At 47.2% G+C, this 24,464-nt stretch overlaps 1 pseudogene across 1 annotated transcript in view; it reads right to left on the bottom strand.

Moving 5' to 3' along the window:
* Positions 1-24,464, bottom strand: part of LOC143926351 (cryptochrome-2-like) — a 77,124-nt pseudogene that overhangs the window by 22,578 nt on the left and 30,082 nt on the right. Inside the window, exons 9-10 of the transcript XR_013262091.1 lie at positions 10,746-10,948; positions 7,681-7,770 (exon numbers count right to left, since the gene is read on the bottom strand). The product of XR_013262091.1 is annotated as a cryptochrome-2-like (transcript). The remainder of the gene's footprint in view (positions 1-7,680; positions 7,771-10,745; positions 10,949-24,464) is intronic.

The following is a 24,464-nucleotide window of genomic DNA, read 5'->3' on the forward strand; positions in this document are numbered from 1 at the left end:
CAGTGCCCATCAAATGCAGCCTCACTGTGCCCATCAATGCAGCCTCACTGTGCTCATCAAATGCAGCCTCACTGTGCCCATCAAATGCAGCCTCACTGTGCCCATCAAATGCAGCCTCACTGTGCCCATCAAATGCAGCCTCACTGAGCCTATCAATGCAGCCTCACTGTGCTCATCAAATTCAATCTCACTGTGCCCATGAATGCAGCCTCACTGTGCCCATGAATGCAGCCTCACTTTGCACATCATTGCAGCCTCACTGTGCACATCATTGCAGCCTCACTGTGCACATCATTGCAGCCTCACTGAGCCCATCAAATGCAGCCTCACTGAGCCCATCAAATGCAGCCTCACTGTGCCCATCAATGCAACCTCACTGTGCTCATCAAATGCAGTCTCACTGTGCCCATGAATTCGGCCTCACTGTGCCCATCATTGCAGCTTCACTGTGCCCATCAAATGCAGCCTCACTGTGCCGTGAATGCAGTCTCGCTGTGCCCATCATGTCAGCCTCTCCTGTGCTGCATGTCCCAGTCTGCAGTCCCTGTCTGTGGGAAGGTGTGCTGTTGATGCTCGGTACAGTACCTTGCATGTCAGCAGGATATCCATGACGGCCAGCAGCAGGCAGAGCCTGTTCTCGTTTTGGATGGGGACGGTGCTCCTTCCGGAGGATCTGTTTGCTGTGAGATGGAGTGGTCCTTGGCCACCTGCAACCTTCAGCCGTCCTTATTATTTGGCCCCAGTCAGCCTGTCCTCTGGTCCTGGGGAAGTGGAGAGCACTGGGTGGGAGCTGGAGAGAAGGGGGAGCAGAGAGTGCTGCTGGGGTTGGAGAGCACATGGGTGGGGGCAAAGAGCAGGGGCGAGTGGAGATCACAGGGGTGTGGAAAGCACGGGGACTGGCGAGCACTATGGAGGACGGAGAGCACTGGCAGGGTTGGAGAGCACATGGGTGGGGGCAAAATGCAGGGGAGTAGAGAGTATAGGGGTGGGGAGCGGAGAGTGCTGGGGGGAAACTTGAGAGCAATGGTGGGGGCCAAAAAGAACAGGGGTGGAGAGCATGGGAGGCTGAGAGCACTGGGGGGGCTAAGAGTGTGGGGTGGCGAAGAGCACTGGGGGGAGCTTGAGACTACTGGGGGGAAGAAAAACAGGGCTGGAGAGCACTGGGGGGTACAAAGAGCAGGGAGGAGTGGAGAGAAATGGGGGTAGCTTGAGAGCACCAGTGGGGGCCAGAAAGAACAGGGGTGGAAAGCACGGGGGACTGGAGAGTGCTATGGGGGGCGGAGAGGACTGGCAGAGTTGGAGAGCACATGGGTGGGGGCAAAATGCAGGGGGGAGTGGAGAGTACAGGGGTGGGAGCGGAGAGTACAGGGGTGGGAGCGGAGAGTGCTGGGGGGGAGCTTGAGAGAGCGCTGGGGGGGAGCTTGAGAGAGCACTGGAGGGGGAGCCAAAAAGAACAGGTTTGGAGAGCACTGTAGGGGCTGGAGAGCACTGTGGGGGGTTGGAGAGTACTGTGGGGGATGGACAGCACTGTGAGGGGGGGTGGACAGCACCGTGGGGGTCTGGAGAGCACCGTGGGGGTCTGGAGAACACACTGTGGGGGGGGTGGACAGCACTGTGGGGGGCTGGAGAGCACTGTTGGGGTGAACAGCACTGTAGGGGGGGCTGGAGAGCACTGTGGGGGGGTGGACAGCACTGTGGGGGGGTGGACAGCACTGTGGGGGGGTGGACAGCACTGTGGGGGGCAGGAGACTACTGTGGGGGGTGGAGAGCACTGTGGGGGGGGGTGGAGAGCACTGTGGGGGGGGGGTGGAGAGCACTGTGGGGGGGGGGGTGGAGAGCACTGTGGGGGGGGTGGAGAGCACTGTGGGGGAGGTGGAGAGCACTGTGGGGGAGGTGGAGAGCACTGTGGGGGAGGTGGAGAGCACTGTGGGGGAGGTGGAGAGCACTGTGGGGGAGGTGGAGAGCACTGTGGGGGAGGTGGAGAGCACTGTGGGGGGGGTTGGAGAGCACTGTGGGGGGTAGAGAGCAGTGTGGGGGTTGGAGAGCAGTGTGGGGGCTGGAGAGCACTGGGGGGGGCTGGAGAGCACTGGGGGGGGCTGGAGAGCACTGGGGGGGGGGGGTGGAGAGCACTGTGGGGGGGGGGTGGAGAGCACTGTGGGGGGGGGGGGGTGGAGAGCACTGTGGGGGGGGGGGTGGAGAGCACTGTGGTGGGATGGACAGCACTGTGGGGGCTGGAGAGCAAGGTGGGGGGTGGACAGCAAGAGAGCACTGTGGGGGGCTGGAGAGAACTGTGGGGGGTGGACAGCACTGTGGGGGGGCTGGAGAGCACTGTGGGGGGGGGCTGGGGAGCACAGTGGGGGGCTGGAGAGCACAGTGGGGGGCTGGAGAGCACAGTGGGGGGCTGGAAAGCACTGTGGGGGGCTGGAAAGCACTGTGGGGGGGGGGTGGAGAGCACTGTGGGGGGGGGGGGGGGTGGAGAGCACTGTGGGGGTGGACAGAACTGTGGGGGCTGGAGAGCAAGGTGGGGGGTGGACAGCACTGTGGGGGATGGACAGCACTGTGGGGGATGGACAGCACTGTGGGGGGTTGGACAGCACTGTGGGGGGTTGGACAGCACTGTGGGGGGTTGGACAGCACTGTGGGGGGTTGGACAGCACTGTGGGGGGTTGGACAGCACTGTGGGGGGGGGGCCTGGACAGCACTGTGGGGGGGGGGCCTGGACAGCACTGTGGGGGGGTGGACAGTACTGTGGGGGGGTGGCTGGAGAGCACTGTGGGGGGGTGGCTGGAGAGCACTGTGGGGGGGTGGCTGGAGAGCACTGTGGGGGGGGGGGGTGGCTGGAGAGCACTGTGGAGGGCTGGAGAGTGTGGTGAGGGAGGAGAGCAGGGGGGGCAGGGAGCACAAGGACAACTGGAGGGGGCAGTAAAAGAAGTTGGATTGGATAGGAGGAGAAGCAGCGGCTACATGGAGGAATATAGAAAGCTCATCACCTCTATATGTCCTGCTTCTCCTCCTATCCGGGCACAGGGCGGCATTTTTTACTGTGTATCACAGAGCTGGCTGGCTGGCTCTGTGTTTGGCCGCCGTGCTATAACACGGCCCCGCCCCCCTAGACCTGCTTTTGTGATAGCAGATAGAATCAATATTCCGCCTATCACACAAGCAGGTCAAGGGGGGTGGGGCCGTGTTATAGCACGGCCAACAAACACAGAGCCAACCAGCCAGCTAGCTCTGTGATACACATGAGAAGGAGAGTGTAGCAGTGCAGCCGCAAAACGGCCCCAGGGCAGGCGGCCTACCGGGAAATCTCCCGGTATCCCGAAAGGCCAGTCAGGCCCTGCCTGGGACTGCTTACGGTGCAGGTGTCAGTGCTGTATATCACGGTGCTGGTGTCAGTGCTGTATATCACGGTGCTAGTGTCAGTGCTTTATGTCACGCTGCTGATGTCAGTGCTCTCTATCACGGTGCAGGTGTCAGTGCTCTATATCACGGTGCTGCTGCTGGTGATCATCTCCTGCACCCTCTTCTTTGCCTACCCTGACCTTCCCTCACTTCCATTATCTCAAGATTCCTGAATTATCAGAATTTCACATATAAAAAAAGAATGCTTGTAGTTGTCGATCTCAGATTCACCTCATACATGTGTTATGTCACGGTGCTGGTGTCAGATCACTATCACGGTGCAGGTGTCATTGCTCTATATCACGGTGCTGGTGCTGGTGATCATCTCCTGCACCCTCTTCTTTGCCTACCCTGACCTTCCCTCGCCTCCATTATCTCAAGATTCCTGAATTTTCAGAATTTCACATATAAAAAAAGAATGCTTGTAGTTGTCGATCTCAGATTCACCTCATACATGTGTTATGTCACGGTGCTGGTGTCAGATCACTATCACGGTGCAGGTGTCAGTGCTCTATATCACGGTGCTGGTGCTGGTGATCATCTCCTGCACCCTCTTCTTTGCCTACCCTGACCTTCCCTCGCCTCCATTATCTCAAGATTCCTGTATTTTCAGAATTTCACATATAAAAAAAGAATGCTTGTAGTTGTCGATAGGGATGGCCGAACAGTTCGCCCGGCGGTCGTTTCGCGGCGAATTTCGGCTGTTCGCGGTCCGCCATTTTGGCGGACTATTGGCGTTGTTCGCCCGGCGGACTTCCGTGTTTTTACTGTGTAAAGGAACTTTGACCTGATGACACATCCATCATGGGGTACAGGACAGCCAATTGAGACATGACGGCACATGGACACTTGGACATTCCCCCTAACTTATAAATACACCCGATCCGGCGGCCATTTTACATTCTTTCTTCTGTCACTATAGGGAAAGGTTGCTGTTTGGAGTAGGGACAGATAAAACGCTAGCTATTTGGTACACAAAAGTTCTTTTCAGGACTGGTATAGGTGTTAGGTGTATATAGGTTTGCTGTGCTACTGATTGTTGCAGCAGCCTGAGTGTCTTTTATCAGTTTAGATAAAGGGACAGAGCCTGTGTGCTGCTATTTTAGGGACAGCCAGATTAGTCATCATCATCATCATTAGCTGTTACTATCAGGTCCACAAAAGTGCTATTCGAGTAACCAGTAATTGTTCCAGTCTCCTCTGTTTTGCCAGTTTGTATAGGGACAGGAAGGAAGCAGTGTGTCAGGCAGTGAGGGTCAGTTTAAACAGTTGCTGTTACTATTAGTTCCACAAAGGTTCTTTTCAGGACTGGTATCAGTGGTATGGTAATAGGCTTGTACACGTATAATATTCTTTCTTCCAAATATAGAAAGAATATTATACTTGACTGCTGCCCTTCTGCTGCAGTCTGCTAATCATTCACAACTCACTTGTTCCACAAAGCTCTTTATCAGGACTGGTAACTTGGTCTGTGTAGGGTGCTACAGTACATAGGGTTGAGTGCGGTACAGTCTGCCGTTCTGTAAGGACTGGTATCGGTCCACAATAGATAGGGTTGAGGTGCACCACTGCTGACCGCTGCCCTATACTGCAGCAGTCCTTTAGCAGTATAGGGACTGACGTACAGTCTGCTAATCAGTCACACACAACCTACTTGGTCCACAAAGGTCCTTATAAGGACTGGTAACTTGGTGAAGGGTGCTACAGTACATAGGGTTGAGTGAGGTACAGTCTGCTGTTCTGTAAGGACCGGTATCGGTCCACAATAGATAGGGTTGAGGTGCACCACTGCTGACCGCTGCCCTATACTGCAGCAGTCCTTCAGCAGTATAGGGACTGACATACAGTCTGCTAATCAGTCACACACAACCTACTTGGTCCACAAAGGTCCTTATAAGGATTGGTAACTTGGTGAAGGGTGCTACAGTACATAGGGTTGAGTGAGGTACAGTCTGCTGTTCTGTAAGGACCGGTATCGGTCCACAATAGATAGGGTTGAGGTGCACCACTGCTGACCGCTGCCCTATACTGCAGCAGTCCTTCAGCAGTATAGGGACTGACGTACAGTCTGCTAATCAGTCACACACAACCTACTGTGTGTATGCGTTTCTCCCCCTGTGTGTGTCCCTGTGTGTGTGTGTGTGTCCCTGTGTGTATGTGTTTCTCCCCCTGTGTGTGTCTCTGTGTGTGTCCCCCTGTGTGTGTCCCCATGTGAGTAACCCCCTGTGTGCATGTGTGTCCCCGTGTGAGTGTCCTGTCCCCCCTTTGTGCATGTGTGTCCCCGTGTGCGTGTGTGTCCCCGTGTGCGTGTCCCCGTCTGAGTGTCCCCCAGCGTGCGTGTCCCCCTGTGTGCGTGTGTGTCCCCGTGTGAGTGTCCCCCTGTGTGCGTGTGTGTCCCCGTGTGAGTGTCCCCCTGTGTGCGTGTGTGTCCCCGTGTGAGTGTCCCCCTGTGTGCGTGTGTGTCCCCCAGTGTGCGTGTCCCCCAGTGTGCGTGTCCCCCAGTGTGCGTGTCCCCCAGTGTGCGTGTCCCCCAGTGTGCGTGTCCCCCAGTGTGCGTGTCCCCCAGTGTGCGTGTCCCCCAGTGTGCGTGTGTGTCCCCGTGTGAGTGTCCCCCTGTGTGCGTGTGTGTCCCCGTGTGAGTGTCCCCCTGTGTGCGTGTGTGTCCCCGTGTGAGTGTCCCCCTGTGTGCGTGTGTGTCCCCCTGTGTGCGTGTGTGTCCCCCTGTGTGCGTGTCCCCCTGTGTGCGTGTGTGTCCCCCTGTGTGCGTGTGTGTCCCCCTGTGTGAGTGTCCCCCTGTGTGCGTGTGTGTCCCCATGTGAGGGTCCCCCGTGTGCGTGTGTGTCCCCGTGTGCGTGTCCCCCTGTGTGCGTGTGTGTCCCCGTGTGAGTGTCCCCCTGTGTGTGTGTGTGTGTGCGCGCGCATTCTCCCTCCAGTTTCCCCCTGTGTGCTCCCCCCCCCCGCCGTGTCCCCGTGTGCTTTCTCCACCCCAAGTCTCCCTGTGCAGGTGTGTGTGTGGCTTGAGTGTGGCACCCAAGGGGCCCCATGAGCTTCTATTGCCCGGGGGACCCATGAGTTGTCAGTCCGCCCCTGGTCTTAACCATTCCCTATAGTATTTAAAATGTAAAAACAATTGGCTATAAATTATCTAAAAGAAATACTAGTTTGGTATGTGTAATTGTGTCTATGCCTCAACGAGTTATGGTGGCTGATCAGTGCATGTGTCTGAACCTGTCCTGCACAGCAGCGCTCAGACTGGCAGGGAGGGAGGGGCAGAACTCTAAGCCAGGGGTCTCCAAACTGCAGCCCTTTGCTCGCCTTTATCCGGCCCTTGGGGAACTTTTCCTTCCACTGATACATGACACTATTCCTCCCTCTGATACCAATAATGGGGCACTATTCCTACTATTGAAATCAATGATATTGCTCTATACCTCAAACTGACACCAATGATGGGGCACTATTCAGCCCACTGACAGCAGCAATAGGATGCTATTTCACCCCCTACTACCAAAGATGCATTGTTTACTCCCACTGATGCCAGGATAGTTTTTTTTTAATCCTGATGACCACAATTCAGCCCTCCTAAAATCTGGAGGATATTAAACTGGCCCTTTGTTTAGAAAGTTTGGAGACCTCTGCTCTAAGCCAATCGAAGCTTTAAAGTGGTTCTAAAGGCTCAAGGTTTTTTTTACCTTCATGCGTTCTATGCATGAAGGTAAAAAGCCTTCTGTCTGCAGCCCGAGATAGATCTTCCTCCAGCAAGAAGCGCTGGTGGGGGACCCTAGAAGAGGAGAATCAGGGCTGCAAAAAAGTGCCTTTAATATTACTTTAACGCTTGTGAGCACAAAGATCACTTTTTATTGTGCTTTTCTCTTTCTGTGCATTAATTGGCTGCCGAAGAAGGGTAGAACGTCATCATCCATTTTTTCTACAGGTCACCCATCAGATGGGCGAGTACCATTACCAGAATTGAAGGTGGGTTGTAGGAATGGGGATAAACGCAGAGCATGCCTATACCAAAACATTGTTTTCCCCAGGATTTCAGCTTTAAAAAGAAACCTCTCATTAAAAGTATATAAAAACATTAACAATGAACATCTCTTATTTGCTCTCTTTTGGCCTGTTCAGTATACCACTGAATTGGTTTTGTTATAATCGGTTTGATAAGCGCTTTACATTTTGATTCGCCCTTAAAATTATGAGACTGTCAAAGTGCTTTCAGTTTCTGAGCCATGTTGATAATCTCACTGGGGTGCTAAAAGTTTTGGGATGTCTCACCTGGATCAGAGGATCCCTGCTGAGAGGAAGCTGGATCTGCCATAGGACCACTGAGATCTTCCACAGAGGATGGCACAGAGGCCAAAATACCTAAATAAGCAAAACAATTTCTCTTAAAAATTGATAATGCATACTAGGGCCGAAACAACTAATCGATTAATCGGCAACTAATCGATTATGAAAATAGTTGACAACAATTTTCTTAATCGATTAATCGGCCAGCCGATTAGTTTGTCTGCGTACAGAATGCATTATGTGTTTACATATCAGGAAATACAGTGCAGCACACATACAGCTCATTACACCGTCCATACATGTCAGTAAGTGCCTGAGAACTTGCGAATGTGTGAGGAGCAATGCCTCATGGGACATGTAGTCCTGGGCAGGAAGTGAGTGGTTCTAAAGGCAGAAGAAGTTGTTTTAACTTGCTATAGGGGCACTCTATATTACACTTTGCAGCTTGTTATAGGGGGCACTCTGAATGCAGGAGGAGCCAGAAGCGTCAGTGGGGGACCCCAAAAGAGAAGAATCAGGGCTGCTCTGTGCAAAACCATTACACAACACAGGTAAGTAGAAGATATTTGTTGTTTAAAAAATAAAATCACTATAAAGACCCTGTGCAGGAAAGATCAGCATCTGAACCCAGAGAAGGTGGAGGCTGATAGACTGGAGGTAATAGAAGGCATTACAATTACATTTAAAGCAGCGTTCCAATTAAAAAAAAAAAATTAAAAAGTCAGCAGCTACAAATACTGCAGCTGCTGATTTTTAATAATCGGACACTTACCTGTCCCAGGGTCCAGCGATGCGTGGGAACGAAGCCCTGCTGGTCTCCCCCTCCTCTCTGCGGCGCCGGCATTGTCACAGAGGGTGCCTGGCTGTGCTGCGACTAGCCAGGCAATCATCTGGGACCTGTGACGTGCCCCAGAAGATTGCAGGGAGGGAGAGGGGAGAGGTGATCTTCCTTCTGGCACCGCAGGTGCGCCAGGAGAAAGTGGGAGCTGGAACCCTCTAAAAAGAGGGTCCCACCCCTCCCAAAAAAATGACATGCCAAACGTGGCATGTCAGGGGTTCACCTTCCCTTAAAGCGCAAGTTGCATTTTTGGGTTTGGCTGCTTTAAAGTAAACGTCTCCCAGTATTGTGCATTATATTTAAAATGATCATATCCAAAAAAAAAGAAAAAAAAAAAAGTCTCAGCTTTTAGTACTACTATAATATACTGTAATATAAAAGATTTAGATTTCCCTTCCACCCTTCATATAGCTTCATATCTGACTCCTAGTTAAAATGCCCATATATCCCACTTCTGGGTGTATTTATTATTTTCTATATGTACAAGTAATATATATTACTTTACAGTATAAATTAACCCCTTATAGAAGCGATTATCTGCTCTTTTTGTACTATAAAGGGCTACTTTTAGTTGAACCCCATTATGACAGGCGATACAAAGCATGCTGCTGCTAATAAACGTCTTAGGTCTGGTTCACACCTATGTGTTTTTTTGGTGCTTTTTGCAGAAACGCACTACAGTTCATGTAACAATTTCCTATGGGACACATTCACAGCTATGCTTTTTTCAGCCACTTTGAAAAAGCTCAAGACTTCTTTTCAACATAAAACGGTTCTTTTTTTGGTTCAATAGACTTCAATGGAATAGCTTCAGAAAAGCATATAGTGTGTTTTTTCAGCGATTTTCCTAATCTGCCCAACAACAAAGTGGCCAAATAAAAAAGCATAAAAAGCAAAATGCAAATCGCAGCAAAATTGGGTGTGCAAAAATACAAAATGCACAGCAAAAAGCACTGCAGAAATGCATCAAAAGCAAACGGCATAATGTGTGAACCGAGCCTTATGCTGGCCATATACATATCTATTTTCCGACGAGAATATTCCGACGAAAAATCTTTGTACATTTGCTGAATGAAAGACTGTTTGAAAATTTTACTTGTTTTTAACATTTGGTTTTAAAAAGAATGTAATTTCTGAACGAAAACGCATACACTGTCTGAAAATTCCTCTGATCAAGAAGTTTTCTATTCTGCTCCTTCAAACATTTCCCATCACTGTGGTCTAAAACGAACGTCGATTTGGCCCCACTAACTATTAGAAAATCAAAACGAACGTTCTTAAAATTCTATTTGTTTTTTTGAAGGAAGACATTGGGGGTTATTTATGAAAGGTAAACCCACTTCCCACTTGGAAGTGCAGTTGCTGTAGATCTGAGGGGTAGATCTGAAATGAGGGGAAGCTCTGCTGATTTTATCATCCAATCATGTGCAAGCTAAAATGCTGTTTTTATTTTCCTTGCATGTCCCCCTTGGATCTACAGCGACTGCACTTCCAAATGCACTTGTAGTGCAAAGTGGATTTGCCTTTTCGTAAATAACCCCCAATATTTTTGTATGGCTAGCATATAATATATTACAGTTCTGTCTGAAATTGGCAAAACAGTCTTTAAATTTTTTTTCTTTAAATAAAAAAAATGTGATCTGAGTTTCATATTTACCAGATTCAACCTCTAATAGTATATACATTATATCTTTTCTGTCTGTTATTTTCAGAGTGGATTAGAGCTTTTGTTCTCTAACCATATATTTGCTTATTTATATTTACCACTGAATTTCTGAATAAATTGCTTTTTTTTTTAAACTTTACATATTAACTAAATTATACACACACTTTAAGGTTATTATAACATCTAAATAATAATCGGCTAACAAATCGATCATGAAAATAATCGTTAGTTGCAGCCCTACTGCATACTACATTAGTAAGCATGCAAAGTACTGAGAGTTTATGCGAAGAAATGAAGGAGGAAGGCCTGGTATCATTCCCCACTTTTTTGGCTGCCTCAGCTGGAGTACAGAACAATGATTTCCCTGATTAGGGCTTCATTCGGACTTACTCCATACAATGTCGTTTATGCAGCTGAGAAGTCCATAAGATGGCCATACACAGTTTGACAGACTGCCAAAACCCATGCTGAAAGACCAAACTTCATTTTGAGTTGGAAGGATTTTAGGACACTTTCGAGAAAGGATAACAGGCGCTGGATACTCACAGAGCCCTCGATAGCGAGACAGCTGCTGATAGGTCTGTTTCATGCGTTCTATGTTCAATCTGCTGGCTTCAGCATGGTTGACAACGGGTTTGGGGTAATCGACACCCACAATGCACTTGGCTTCCTTCTGCACAGATTCCGGGGCGTTCCATGGCTCATATATGTAACGGGAAGGATAGCCTTTGACCACCGGCAGGTACCATCTACAAGACAAAAAGAGGTAAACCATTTAAGAAATGTACCCAAACAAACATACACACACACACACACACACACATACATATATCTCTCAATCACACAAAAAAAACATTACCCATTACCTTCTGTATTTATAAAATGTCAATATATTGAGTGAGTGACTTGTATAGCGCTACCTATGCGAACTGAATCGCCTCAGGGCGCTTTCTTGCCACCAGAGTCAATCTGCGGCTTTTTTTTCTTTGGCGTGGTCCTTTACCCCGTAAGGTCCTGACATGCTTACAAACACATACAACATTGACATACACATACACATATTAAGGCCAAGATATTCATAGACTTAACACAGCCAACCATGTGGGACTACAGGTCCCGATAGCCAAAAGGCATGACCCCCCAGGAGCAGAGTTGGAGTGTCAAGGTTGTCCACTAACAGATCACACAGATGCATTAACAAAGGTCCCCCGCATCAGAGCATATTACAATCTAATGTCCCCATCATAGTCATCATTCAAGCCCAAAATTAACAAACACTGAGAGGTATGGGCAGACAGCTGACACAGTCTGCAGGATCCTGGCATTGCTCCCACAATCTGCTGATCAGAGGTGCAATGCTTTACAGGTTGCAGAGAAAAAAAAAAATAAATGCACGTTTTTTTTGTTTTGTTTTTTTACCTGCAATAAGATATGCATTTATTTTTTACAAAAGGCGAACTTGGCCTTTAACTTGATATTCGTCTCCTGCAGTCCCCTGTACAGCAGAGCTCGGACTGGGAGAGGGAGATGCAGCTCAGGGAGCCAGTTAGTTGTGCTGCAGTGTTCAATGCTAAGAGGTGACATGCTAATAGGAGGCAGAGCGAAAGAGATGGGCTCATCAGCTTCTCCTTTCACGGTCAAGTCATGGTTTGGAGGGGAGACAAAACCTCAAAGTTTTATTTAAAGTTGTGGTAAAGTCAAAGAAAGAGCACTGCCAGATTAATCTGTTTTACTAAGCCATACTACACAGCGTAAATGTTTGTATAAGAATTATGCCTCTAAAATACCTTATTGCAGATCGTTTTTGTTCGGTCACATGACCCCTGGCTGCTTTCCTTCCCCAATCTAAGGGCGACAGCAGGAGGGGCTGAGTACCCCCTCTGACGTCAGCTGGGAGGTCACGTGACCGCTGTGATGTCTGCTCTGCCCCTCCCGCTGTAGCACTTACGTTGGGGGAGGAGATCAGCCGGAGGTCATGTGACCGAACAGAAATGATCTGCAAAAAAGGTATTTAGAAGCATAATTTTATACAAACATCTACACTGTGTAATATGGCTTGGTAAAACAGAGGGACTTGCAGTAACCCTTCTATTACTTTACTGCTAGCTACGAATAGCACCAGGAGGGGAGGTGCAGGGCAAGTTTGGAGACCGTTCACATACAGGAGCTAACAGGCCAGGAGGGAGGGGAAAAGAGGAGAACAGCAGGAAGGTGGAGGCACATAAACTGACCACGGTGTTATGGAGCAGCAGCCATGATTACCGTGGTCAGTTTACATAGGGGGACATAGGAACAGGTTGGATCAACCAAGTTTTTTACAGCATAGAAAGTAACAGATAAGACAGAACAAGCACTGTGCTGTTTAACCTGCTATAACAGAAACAGGATATTTTTTTTTCTTAGGGTTACAACCTCTAACTGCAATATAGAAAAAGAGGAATTTTAACTTGCCTATAAATTCCATATCTTGGCGTACAGTAGAGTACACCGACAAAATATTGACATGAGAACTTGGGATACAGTCTTGTACCTTCAGGTGATTGGACACTGGCAACCTTCCAAGGACAGGCCCCCTGGACACCTCCCCTACAACCCTACCCCACTCCGTGGCTCCTCAATTTTATAGCAAGCAATGTCGCGTAACCAAGGAATGGAGGAGAGGATGTCCCGTAACGTTCTCCAAGATATGGCATTTACAGGCAAGTCAAAATGTCTCTCATCTTAAATCAAAGTACAGGACACAGACAAAGTATTCATACACTCTGGGATCTCCCCAAGCAATGAACAAGAAGGATGGGCAACAACTGGGCAAACAGAACTGTGCCAGCAGGCCCAATAACAAGGATAAACAATACTCATCTTCAGAGTGCCGCTGGAAGATCCTTGCAGCCAAAGGATGCATCTGCAGAAGAATGGATATCTGACTGGTAGAACTTGGAAAAAAGTATGAACAGAGGACCAAGTACACAACACAATGTGTCCTTGAGTGTAAGTTTGAGCAATCAAATTTCTCATCCATCTTGCAATGGTGGACTTGGAAGCAGGGGTGACCCTTGCGAGGTCCTGAGGACAGGACAAACAGGGAATTAGTCTGCTTGCTTAAAGCTGTAGCTTTGAGGTGACTATTGGCTTTAACAATGCCCAGACAACGAAGAGAGGTTTCCTTTGAATGTTGTGGAGCAGAGATAGTAGGACTATGACCTTGTTAGGTGCAAGACTGATGTCACTTTGAGAAGAAAGGATGGTCTTGGGTGTTAGGCAACCTTGTATTTGTAAACGGATGAGGAACGGCTCCTTACAGGAGAGCCACCAACTCAAAGACATGTCTGACAGCAACCAAAAAGGCTATTCTGCAGGTAACGTCATCTAAGGGAATATCTAAGGGGAGTCTCTGCAAGTCACAGAGAATTCCAGGAACTATGACATCACCCATCAGCTTCCATTGTCTCCCCTGCAGCAGTCACTCCATGACACAGGAAAGCAAAATCTTCTGCATCACGTGATCAGAACAGGGTGGATTAGAAAGGTATTTACACAGGTTTTTTTTTTTTTTACAGCACTATTGGAAGCTGAAGATGGTTGGGGAGCAATGGTTTTAAATATTGTTATATGTAGCCTTTGCTTCCACTTCAAGACCTGATTTTAGGAAGGCCGGAAATTGAGGCACAGTGTAATCTCTGGGGCTAAAGCATCTGTGTTCACACCATTCAAAGAAGGATTTCGGGATATGATAGTAGATCAACTTGGAAGCAGCTTTTCTTGCTTTTAGCAAGGTAGGAATATCAAACTCAGCCACCCCTCTGTTTACTAAGACCTGGGCTTTAACAGCTGTTCTGTTAAAGACAGTTACCATGCAGCAGGTTGGATAAGAAGGCCTTAAGATAGCAGATCTTGTCTGTTGGGAAGAGGTCAAGGATTGTCTGCTAGAAGTCTAAATATGTCTGTGTACCAGGTTCTTCTGGGCTGATTCTATGCAACAAGAATCACCATTTTCCGCCAACAAACTTGCACTGGAGAGAAGGCCTGATCACCACAGGTCTGGGACCCAGAGAAAGGCCAAGCACCAGACGTCCTCCACTTCTGAGTGAGGGTGCCCCTTCATTGGGAAGAGGGCTTCAGGGAAGACTTTCTGGGCTTGTGGCCCAAGTCTTGTGACAAAAGGGAAGGGCTAAACTTCGGGTTGGAAGTTGAAGTCTGCATAAATCAGTTAGGTGCTCTGAGGTTTGAGAAGGTAGAGAGGATTTTGGGATCTTTCGCTGAGAGGGTAAAACCTTCCCTCTGGTGACATCTTTGATGAATTGGTCAAGTGCCTCTCCTTTTAACAGACAGCTTCAGCTGTCCAGACTTTTTGCCACAAGATTCTGTGCATGTGAATGGAAATTAGAGCCTTTCTGGAAATTGGTCTCAGGACAGGTTTGGGGCATCCACACAAAAGAGCAGAGCAGAAGGGAATTCCTCTTTTAATGCACAATCCTGGAAAACAAGGTTATTCATTGCCCCAGTTAGCTGCAGTTTGACATACTGAAATTGCAGCATTCGCTGGTTGTCATTCTGGACCTGCAAAAGTAAAGAGAGTCTTTAAGAGCATCTCAAACTTTCTATCTGAAGAATCTTTGCAGCATAAAGGGTGGGAGGAAGCACCTGAGCCCTTTATAAATGGGAAGGAATTGCCAGCAAAATGTGCTACCTGTGGTGTGATGTACAGTGGTGTGAAAAAGTGTTTGCCCCCTTCCTCATTTCCTGTTCCTTTGCATGTTTGTCACACTTAAGTGTTTCGGAACATCAAACCAATTTAAACAATAGTCAAGGACAACACAAGTAAACACAAAATGAAATTTGTAAATGAAGGTGTTTATTATTAAAGGTGAAAAAAAATCCAAACCATCATGGCCCTGTGTGAAAAAGTGATTGCCCCCTAAACCTAATAACTGGTTGGGCCACCCTTAGCAGCAACAACTGCAACCAAGCGTTTGCGATAACGTGCAATGAGGCTTTTACAGCGTCCTGGAGGAATTTTGGCCCACTCATCTTTGCAGAATTGTCTTAATTCAGTTACATTAGAGGGTTTTCGAGCATGAACGGCCTTTTTAAGGTCATACCACAACATCTCAATAGGATTCAGGTCAAGACTTTGGCTAGGCCACTCCAAAGTCTTCATTTTGTTTTTCTTCAGCCATTCGGTGGTGGACTTGCTGGTGTGTTTAGGATCATTGTCCTGCTGCAGAACCCAAGTTCGTTTCAGCTTGAGTACACGAACAGATGGTCGGACATTCTCCTTCAGGATCTCTTGGTAGACAGCAGAATTCATTGTTCCTTTTATCACAGCAAGTCTTCCAGGTCCTGAAGCAGCAAAACAGCCCCAGACCATCACACTACCACCACCATATTTTATTGTTGGTATAATGTTCTTTTTCTGAAATGCAGTGTTCCTTCTACGCCAGATATACTTGGACACACACCTTCCAAAGAGTTCCACTTTTGTCTCATCGGTCCACAGAATGTTGTCCCAAAAGTCTTGGGGATCATCAAGATGTGTTGTGGAGAAATTGAGACGAGCTTTGATGTTCTTTTTGCTCAGCAGTGGTTTTCTCCTTGGAACTCTGCCATGCAGGCCATTTTTGCCCAGTCTTTTCCTGATGGTGGAGGCATGAACGCTGACCTTAACTGAGGCAAGTGAGGCCTGCAGTTCCTTGGACGTTGTTGTGGGGTCTTTTGTGACCTCTTGGATGAGTCGTCGCTGCGCTCTTGGGGTAATTTTGGGCGGCCGGACACTCCTGGGAAGGTTCACCACTGTTCCATGTCTTCGCCATTTGTGGATAATGGCTCTCACTGTGGTTCGCTGGATTCCCAAAGCTTTGAAAATGGCTTTATAACCCTTTCCAGACTGATAGATCTCAATTACTTTCTTTCTCAATTGTTCCTGAATTTCTTTGGGTCTCGGCATGATGTGTAGCTTTTAAGGATCTTCTGGTGGACCTTACTGTGTCAAGCAGCTCCTATTTAAGTGATGCCTTGATTGTAAAACAGGTGTGGCAATAATCAGGCCTGGGTGTGGCTAGAGAAATTGAACTCAGGTGTGGACAACCACAGTTATAGTATGTTTTAACAAGGGGGCAATCACTTTTTCACACAGGGCCATGATGGTTTGGATTTTTTTTCACCTTTAATAATAAACACTTTCATTTACAAATTGCATTTTGTGTTTACTTGTGTTGTCCTTGACTATTGTTTAAATTGGTTTGATGTTCCGAAACACTTAAGTGTGACAAACATGCAAAGGAACAGGAAATGAGGAAGGGGGCAAACACTTTTTCACACCACTGTACACCTGATCATCATCCGGAGACCCCGCTCTGAGTGGTTGCATTTTAGCGCTAAATTGGAATTAAAAGACAGTAAGGTGGGTTTTTTTTTATAAGAATTTGAAGATAAAACTATAAAGAATTTGTTTAGGCTAAGAAGGGGTAGAGCTATTTGTATGAGGGAGGGGCCAACCAGGAGACATGTCCTCAAAAGCTTGCCAGTGTCCAATTACCTGAAGGTACGAGCCTATAGCTCATGGGGTATGAATACTTTTCTATGTCTTGTACTGCAAGATAAAGATAGAACAGTGCTGTATGGTAAGGCTGGGTAAATTCCAAGACTGGATGGACAAACACAAATCCTTTGGCTGGTAAAACAGCTTCCTTATATGTATTATGCTATTGTACAGTGAGGGAAAAAAAGTATTCGATCCCCTGCTGATTTTGTACATTTGCCCACTGACAAAGAAATGATCAGTCTATAATTTTAATGGTAGGTTTATTTTAACAGTGAGAGACAGGACGAAAATATCCAGAAAAACACAGTTCAAAAAAGTTATACATTGATTTGCATTTTAATGAGTGAAATAAGTATTTGATCCCCTATCAGCAAGATTTATGGCTCCCTGGTGTCTTCTATACAGGTAATGAGCTGAGATTAGGATCACTCTCTTAACCACTTGAGATCCGCGCTATAGCCAAATGACGACTACAGCGCGGATCTCCTTTTCCGGGACGACGTCAATAGACGTAGTCCCGTGTACGAGCGGCCTGCGCGCCCCCTGAGGGGCGCACGCGGCGCGCTCTGTGATCGGCGAGTCCATGAGACTCGCCTGATCCCCGATCCGTGCAAGGGGTCGATCCAGACCCCTTATCACGTGATCAGCTGTCAGTCAATGACAGCTGATCATGTGATATAACGGAGCCGGTAATCGGCTATTATTCCTCCTCGCGCTGACAGCGAGGAGAAAAAAAAAAAAGCCGATCATCGGCGGCCGTGATCGGAACATCAGTCCCGATCACGGCCAGCCCTGCTAGCGCCCACCTGCCCCCTGCCAGTTCCCACCTGCCCCCTGCAGTGCCACACTTATTAAAAGTGCCCCCCCATCAGTGCCACCCAGCAGTGCCCACAGTGCCACCCAGCAGTGCCACCCACAATCTGCCTCAAAGGTGCTGCACCCCAGTGCCACATATCCGTGCCCATCAGTATCATCTACCAGTGCCCAGCAGTGCCACCTATCAGAGCCACCTATCAGTGCCACCTATCAGTGCCCATCAGTCCCATCTATCAGTGGTACCTACCAGTGCCCATCCGTGCCACCCATCCGTGCCATCTTATCTGTGCCCATCTTTGCCGCCTTATCTGTGCCTATCAGTGCCCACCAATGCAGCCCATCAGTGCCCACCAGTGCAGCCCATCAGTGCCCACCAGTGCAACCTATCAGTGCCGCCTAATCAGCGCACTTCAATGAAGGAGAAAAATGATCCGTTTGCAAAATTTTATAAACAAAACTATTAAAACATGATTTTTTTTTTTTGCATCTTTTTTTGTTTGTTTAGCAAAAAATAAAACTCCCAGCTGTAACTAAATACCACCAAAAGAAAGCTCTATTTGTGGGAAAAAAATGATAAAAATTTAATTTGGGTACAGTGTTGTATGCCCGCGCAATTGTCATTCAAAGTGCATCAGCGCTGAAAGCTGAAAATTGGTCTGGGACTGAGGGGGGTTTAAGTGCCCAGTAAGCAAGTGGTTATTAAAGGGGGGTGCTCCTAATATCAGCTTGTTACCTGTATAAAGGTCACCTGTCCACAGAAGCAATCAGATTCCAATCTCTCCACCATGGCCAAGACCAAAGAGCTGTCCAAGGATGTCTAGGACAAGATTGTAGACCTACACAAGGTTGGAAGGGACTACAAGACCATCGCCAAGCAGCTTGGTGAGAGGGTGACAGTGTACAGGCCCGTCGGAATTTTGCTAATGAACATCTGAATAATTCAGAGGAGAACTGGGTGAAAGTGTTGAGGTCAGATGAGACCAAAATTGAGTTCTTTGGCATCAAATCAACTCGCCGTGTTTGGAGGAGGAGGAATGCTGCCTATGACCCCAAGAACACCATCCCCACCGTCAAACATGGAGGTGGAAACATTATGCTTTGGGGTTGTTTTTCTGCTAAGGGGACAGGACAACTTCACTGCATCAAAGGGACAATGGACGGGGCCCTGTACCGCCAAATCTTGGGGGAGAACCTCCTTCCCTCAGCCAGGGCATTGAAAATGGGTCATGGACGGGTATTCCAGTATGACGACAATGACCCAAAACACACGGCCAAGGCAACAAAATAATGGCTCAAGAAGAAGCACATTAAGGTCCTGCAGTGGCTCAGCCATTCTCCAGACCTTAATCCCATAGAAAATATATGGAGGGAGCTGAAGGTTCGCGTTACCAAACATCAGCCTCAAAACCTTAATGACTTGGAGGGGATCTACAAATAGCAGTGGGACAAAATCCCTCCTGAGATGTGTGCAAACCTGGTGGCCAACTACAAGAAATGTCTGACCTCTGTGATTGCCAACAAGAGTTGTGCCACCAAGTACTAAGTCATGTTTTGCGAAGGGGTCAAATACTTATTTTACTCATTAACCACTTCAGGACCGCCGTATTGCCATTGTACGTCAGCACAATGGCACAGGCAGGCACAATCACGTACATCTACGTGATTGCCTTCCAGCGGGTGGGGGGTCCGATCGGACCCCCTCCCGCTGTTTACGGCGGTCCGATTCGGTCCAGGAGCGCTCCGTGATGAGGGGATGGCCGTTGGTTTTCAGCCACCCCCTCTGGATCGCTCCTGGCCAATGAGAAGCTTCCTCCCCTGTGTATTGTTTACACAGGAAGGAGGAAGTGATGTCATTCTCCTCGGGGCGGTCTTTTTGACCGGACTACGAGGAGAAGACTAAAAGTAAGTGTGCACCAACACTACACTGACATGTAGGTACACACAGGCACACAAACCCCCCCCCGATCCCCCCCCTCCCCCCCCAGTCACAGTGTCACTGATTGCATTGATCATTTCTTTACTGATCAATGCATTCAGTGTCAGTTGTGACAGTAAAAACTGTCAGGACAGTTAGTGTTAGGTCCAGGGTAGCCCCCTATCACCCCCCAATAAAGATTTAACCCCCTGATTGCCCCTAGAGTTAACCCTTTCACCCCCTTTTGCCAGTGTCACTAAGCGATCATTTTTCTGATCGCTGCATGTGTCGCTAGGTAGCTAGTTATTTTTTTAGGTTCACCGCCAGGTTTTTATATCGCTAGGTACCCCGATATACTACCCAATAATGGTTTTAACCCCGATTGCCGCTAGTTAACCCTTTCACCCCCTTTTGCCAGTGTCACTAAGCGATCGTTTTTCTGATCGCTGCATTAGTGTCGCTACAGTCGCTAGGTAGCTAGTTATTTTTTTAGGTTCACCGCCAGGTTTTTATAGCGCTAGGTACCCCGATATACTACCCAATAATGGTTTTAACCCCCTGATTTCCGCTAGTTAACCCTTTCACCCCCTTTTGCCAGTGTCACTAAGCGATAATTTTTCTGAGCGCTGCATCAGTGTCGCTAGTGTCGCTAGGTAGCTAGTTATTTTTTTAGGTTCACCGCCAGGTTTTTATAGCGCTAGGTACCCCGATATACTACCCAATAATGGTTTTAACCCCCTGATTGCTGCTAGTTAACCCTTTCACCCCCTTTCACCAGCGATCACCGTATAAGTGTCACTGGTGACGCTGGTTAGCCAGTTAGTTATTTAGGTTCCCCGTCAGGTTTTTATATGGCGCCAGGGACCCCCATATACTACCTAATAAAAATTTGAACCCCCTGATTGCCCCTAGTTAACCCTTTCACCACTGATCACCGTATAAGTGTTACGGGTGACTCTGGTTAGTTTGTTTTTTATAGCATTTTATATTCAAATCCGGAAGGCAGTGCTTGGTTTTCGGGGTCCCGTACGTGGCTAGGCTCCCAAAAAGTCCCCCACATGTGGTATCCCCGTACTCGGGAGAAGCAGCAGAATTTATTTTGGGGTGTAATTTGACTTCTGCCCATAGCATGTGTGAGCAATATATCATTTAGTGACAACTTTGTGCAAAAAAAAAAAAGTTTGTAATATTCCCGCAACTTGTGGCAAAATATAAAATATTCCATGGACTCAACATGCCTCTCAGTAAATAGCTTGGGGTGTCTACTTTCCAAAATGGGGTCATTTTGGGGGGTTTTGTGCTATTTTGGCATTTTATGGCCTTCGAAACTGTGATAGGTAGTGAGGAGTTAAATCAAAAATTTGCACCCTTAGAAATCCTGAAGGTGGTGATTGGTTTTCGGGGTGCCGTGCGCGACTAGACTCCCAAAAAGTCCCACACATGAGGTATCCCCATACTCGGGAGAAGTAGCGGAATATATTTTGGGGTGCAATTCCACATATAACCATGGCATGTGTGAGCAATATATCATTTAGTGACAACTTTTTGTAAAAAAAATTTTTTTTTTTTTGTCATTATTCAATCCCTTAGGACAAAAAAAATAAATATTCAATGGGCTCAACATACCCATCAGCAATTTCCTTGGGGGTGTCTACTTTCCAAAATGGGGTCATTTGGGGGGGATTTGTACTGCCCTGCCATTTTAGCACCTCAAGAAATGAGATCGGCAGTCATAAATTAAAAGCTGTGTAAATTCCAGAAAATGTACTTTTGCGCAAACCAAAAAATATACGCTTATTGAAATTTTTTTTACTAAAGACATGTGGCTGAATAAATTTTGCCCTCAATGTATGACTAAAATTTAGTTTATTCGATTTTTCTTATAACAAAAAGAAGAAAATATCTTTTTTTTTCAAAATTTTCGCTCTTTTTCCATTTATATCGCAAAAAAAAAAAAAATCGCAGAGGCAATCAAATACCATCAAAAGAAAGCTCTATTTGTGGGAAGAAAAGGACGCAAATTTCGTTTGGGTGCAATATTGCATGACCGCGCAATTACCAGTGAAAGCAGCGCAGTGCGAAATTGCAAAAAGACCTCTGGTCCTTAAGGTGTTTATTGGTCCGGAGCTGAAGTGGTTAAAATGCAAATCAATTTATAACTTTTTTGAAATGCATTTTTCTGGATATTTTTGTAGTTCCGTCTCTCACCGTTTAAATTAACCTACCATTAAAATTATAGACTGATCATTTCTTTGTCAGTGGGCAAACTTACAAAATCAGCAGGAGATCAAATACTTTTTTCCCCTCGTTGTATTTAGCTGGTTACCTGGAGTTCACTTTTAACCTACCATTATGAGGATTAGTTTGGACTGCTTTTGGATTTACTTGCCAGGAATCACTTTAATTAATAAATAACAGTTTCTTTGAAGGCAAGCACAGCACTATCACATTTAACATGTGAAATACATCTGAACACTTCAAGTCCTATTATGGTGTATAGAGAGTGATGCCCCAGTGCAGTCATACAGGTAAGATCTCAAGGCCCCTTTCACACCGAGGCGGTTTTCAGGCGCTACAGCGCTAAAAATAGTGACTGAAAAAAACGGCCCCTTTCACTCCAGTGTGAAAGCCGGAGGGCAGTGCGCTGGCAGGACGGTGAAAAAAGTCCTGCTAGCCGCATCTTTGGAGCGGTGAAGGAGCTGTGTTATTCACCGATCCTAAACTGCTCCTACCCATTGAAATCAATGGGGCAGCGCGGCTATACCGCCGGCAATTGTTTTAACCCTTTTTCGGCTGCTAGCGGGGGTTAAAACCGGCCTGCTAGTGACTGCTAAAATGACGGTAAAGCGCCTCTAAAAATAGCGTTGCTTTACTGCCGACGCCCCAGTGTGAAAGGGGCCTAAGTGACTCCCAACAAGTGAATTCAAGTATAATGCAAGTAAAGTTCATTATTATTATGATGATGAAGGGCAAAGCTTCAAACATGACAGTCACCTAAAACTTAGCCTTATCACTAGACATGGGTTCCAACATTTTCTGCAAAAAGGCTAAAAAAAAAACTACATGGCAACAAAACACTAGTTTAGGTTTCATCAGAGCGACTCCCATAGAAAAATACAACATGAAGTTCTGTGGCTGAAAATGTATTGGCAGCAAATTGTTCATCTAACAGCGGCCTTAATCTGGACCCAACACGGGCCGCAATATTAGATAAGGTACTTTAAGCTATTAAGTCTTACCTTATCCTCAGCGTCTGACCACAGTGTGACGTCAGCGTCCTGGAGATATCCTGGGCATACCCCATATAGCTTTTGAATACATGGAGTGTGCAACTGTGCTGCTGCATTCCTTCATGAGAGCTTGGGATTTTAACATTCTCCAGGATTTCAACAGAAGCAGCGCGACATCACCCCATGCAGGGGTAAAAGGAATATTTACCTACTTCCTTTTCATACAGTTTTTTTATTTTTTATTGTAAAGCTGAAATATATGATGGCAGAGGGGGTTTATGTATCCCTAATCTAAACCCCAAGACCTTTTCTATCTGTATTCTATTCTATTGGTCCTGCACAGAACACACAGTACTAAAGTAAACTTCCTTGTAAAAACAGAGGAGCTACAGGATCTCACAAAAGGAAGTACACCCCTCACATGTTTGTAAATATTTTCTTCTATCATTCCATGTGACAACACTGCAGAAATGACACTTTGCTACAATGTAAAGTAGTGAGTGTACAGCTTGTATAACAGTGTGAAAGTGAGTACACCCCTAAGTGAATATGTCCAAATTGGGCCAAAAGTATCAATATTTTGTGTGGCCACCATTATTTTCCAGCACTGCCTTAACCTCTCTTGGGCATGGAGTTCACCAGAGCTCCACAGGTTGCCACTGGAGTCCTCTTCCCCTCCTCCATGATGACATCACAGAGCTGGTGGATGTTAGAGACCTTGTGCTCCTCCAGCTTCCATTTGAGGAGGCCCCACAGATGCTCAATAAGGTTTAGGTCTGGAGACATGTTATGCCAGTCCATCACCTTTACCCTCAACTTCTTTAGCAAGGCAGTGGTCGTAATCATGTTGGAATACTGCCCTGTGGCCCAGTCTCGGAAGGGAGGGGATCATGGTCTGCTTCAGTATGTCACAGTACATGTTGTTATTTATGGTTCCCTCAATGAACTGTAGCTCCCCATTGCCGGAAGCACTCATGCAGCCCCAGATCATGACATTCCGACCACCATGCTTGACTGTAGGCAACACACACTTGTCTTTGTACTCCTCACTTGGTTACCGCCACACCTTGACACCATCTGAACCAAATAAGTTTATCTTGGTCTCATCAGACCACAGGATATGGTTCCAGTAATCCATGTCCTTAGTCTGCTTGTCTTCAGCAAACTGTTTGCGGGCTTTCTTGTGCATCATCTTTAGAAGAGGTTTCCTTCTGGGATGAAAGCAATGCAGACCAATTTGATGCAGTGTGCGGCGTATGGTCTGAGCACTGACAGGCTGACCCCCCAACCCTTCAACCTCTGCAGCAATGCTGGCAGCACTCATACGTCTAATTTCCAAAAACAACCTCTGGATATGACACTGAGCAAGAGCACTCAACTTTTTTGGTTGACCATGGCGAGGCCTGCTCTGAGTGGAACCTGTCCTATTAAACCGCTGTATGGTCTTGCCCACCATATTGCAGCTCAGTTTCAGGGTCTTGACAATCTTCTTATAGCCTAGGCCATCTTTATGTAGAGCAACAATTCTTTTTTTTTAGATCCTCAGAGAGTTCTTTGCCATGAGGTGCCATGTTGAACTTCCAGTGACCAGTATGAGCGAGTGAGAGCGGTAACACCAAGTTTAACACACCTGCTCCCCATTTACAACTCAGACCTTGTAACGCTAATGAATCACATGACACCGGGGTGGGAAAATGGCTAATTGGGCCCAATTTGGACATTTTCACTTAGGGGTGTACTCACTTGTGTTGCCAGTGGTTTAG

The sequence above is a fragment of the Lithobates pipiens genome, unplaced genomic scaffold (assembly GCF_037356315.1).
Source record: "Lithobates pipiens isolate NorthernLeopardFrog02 unplaced genomic scaffold, aLitPip1_a1.2 Scaffold_10, whole genome shotgun sequence".
In the NCBI taxonomy this organism is placed as follows: domain Eukaryota; kingdom Metazoa; phylum Chordata; class Amphibia; order Anura; family Ranidae; genus Lithobates; species Lithobates pipiens.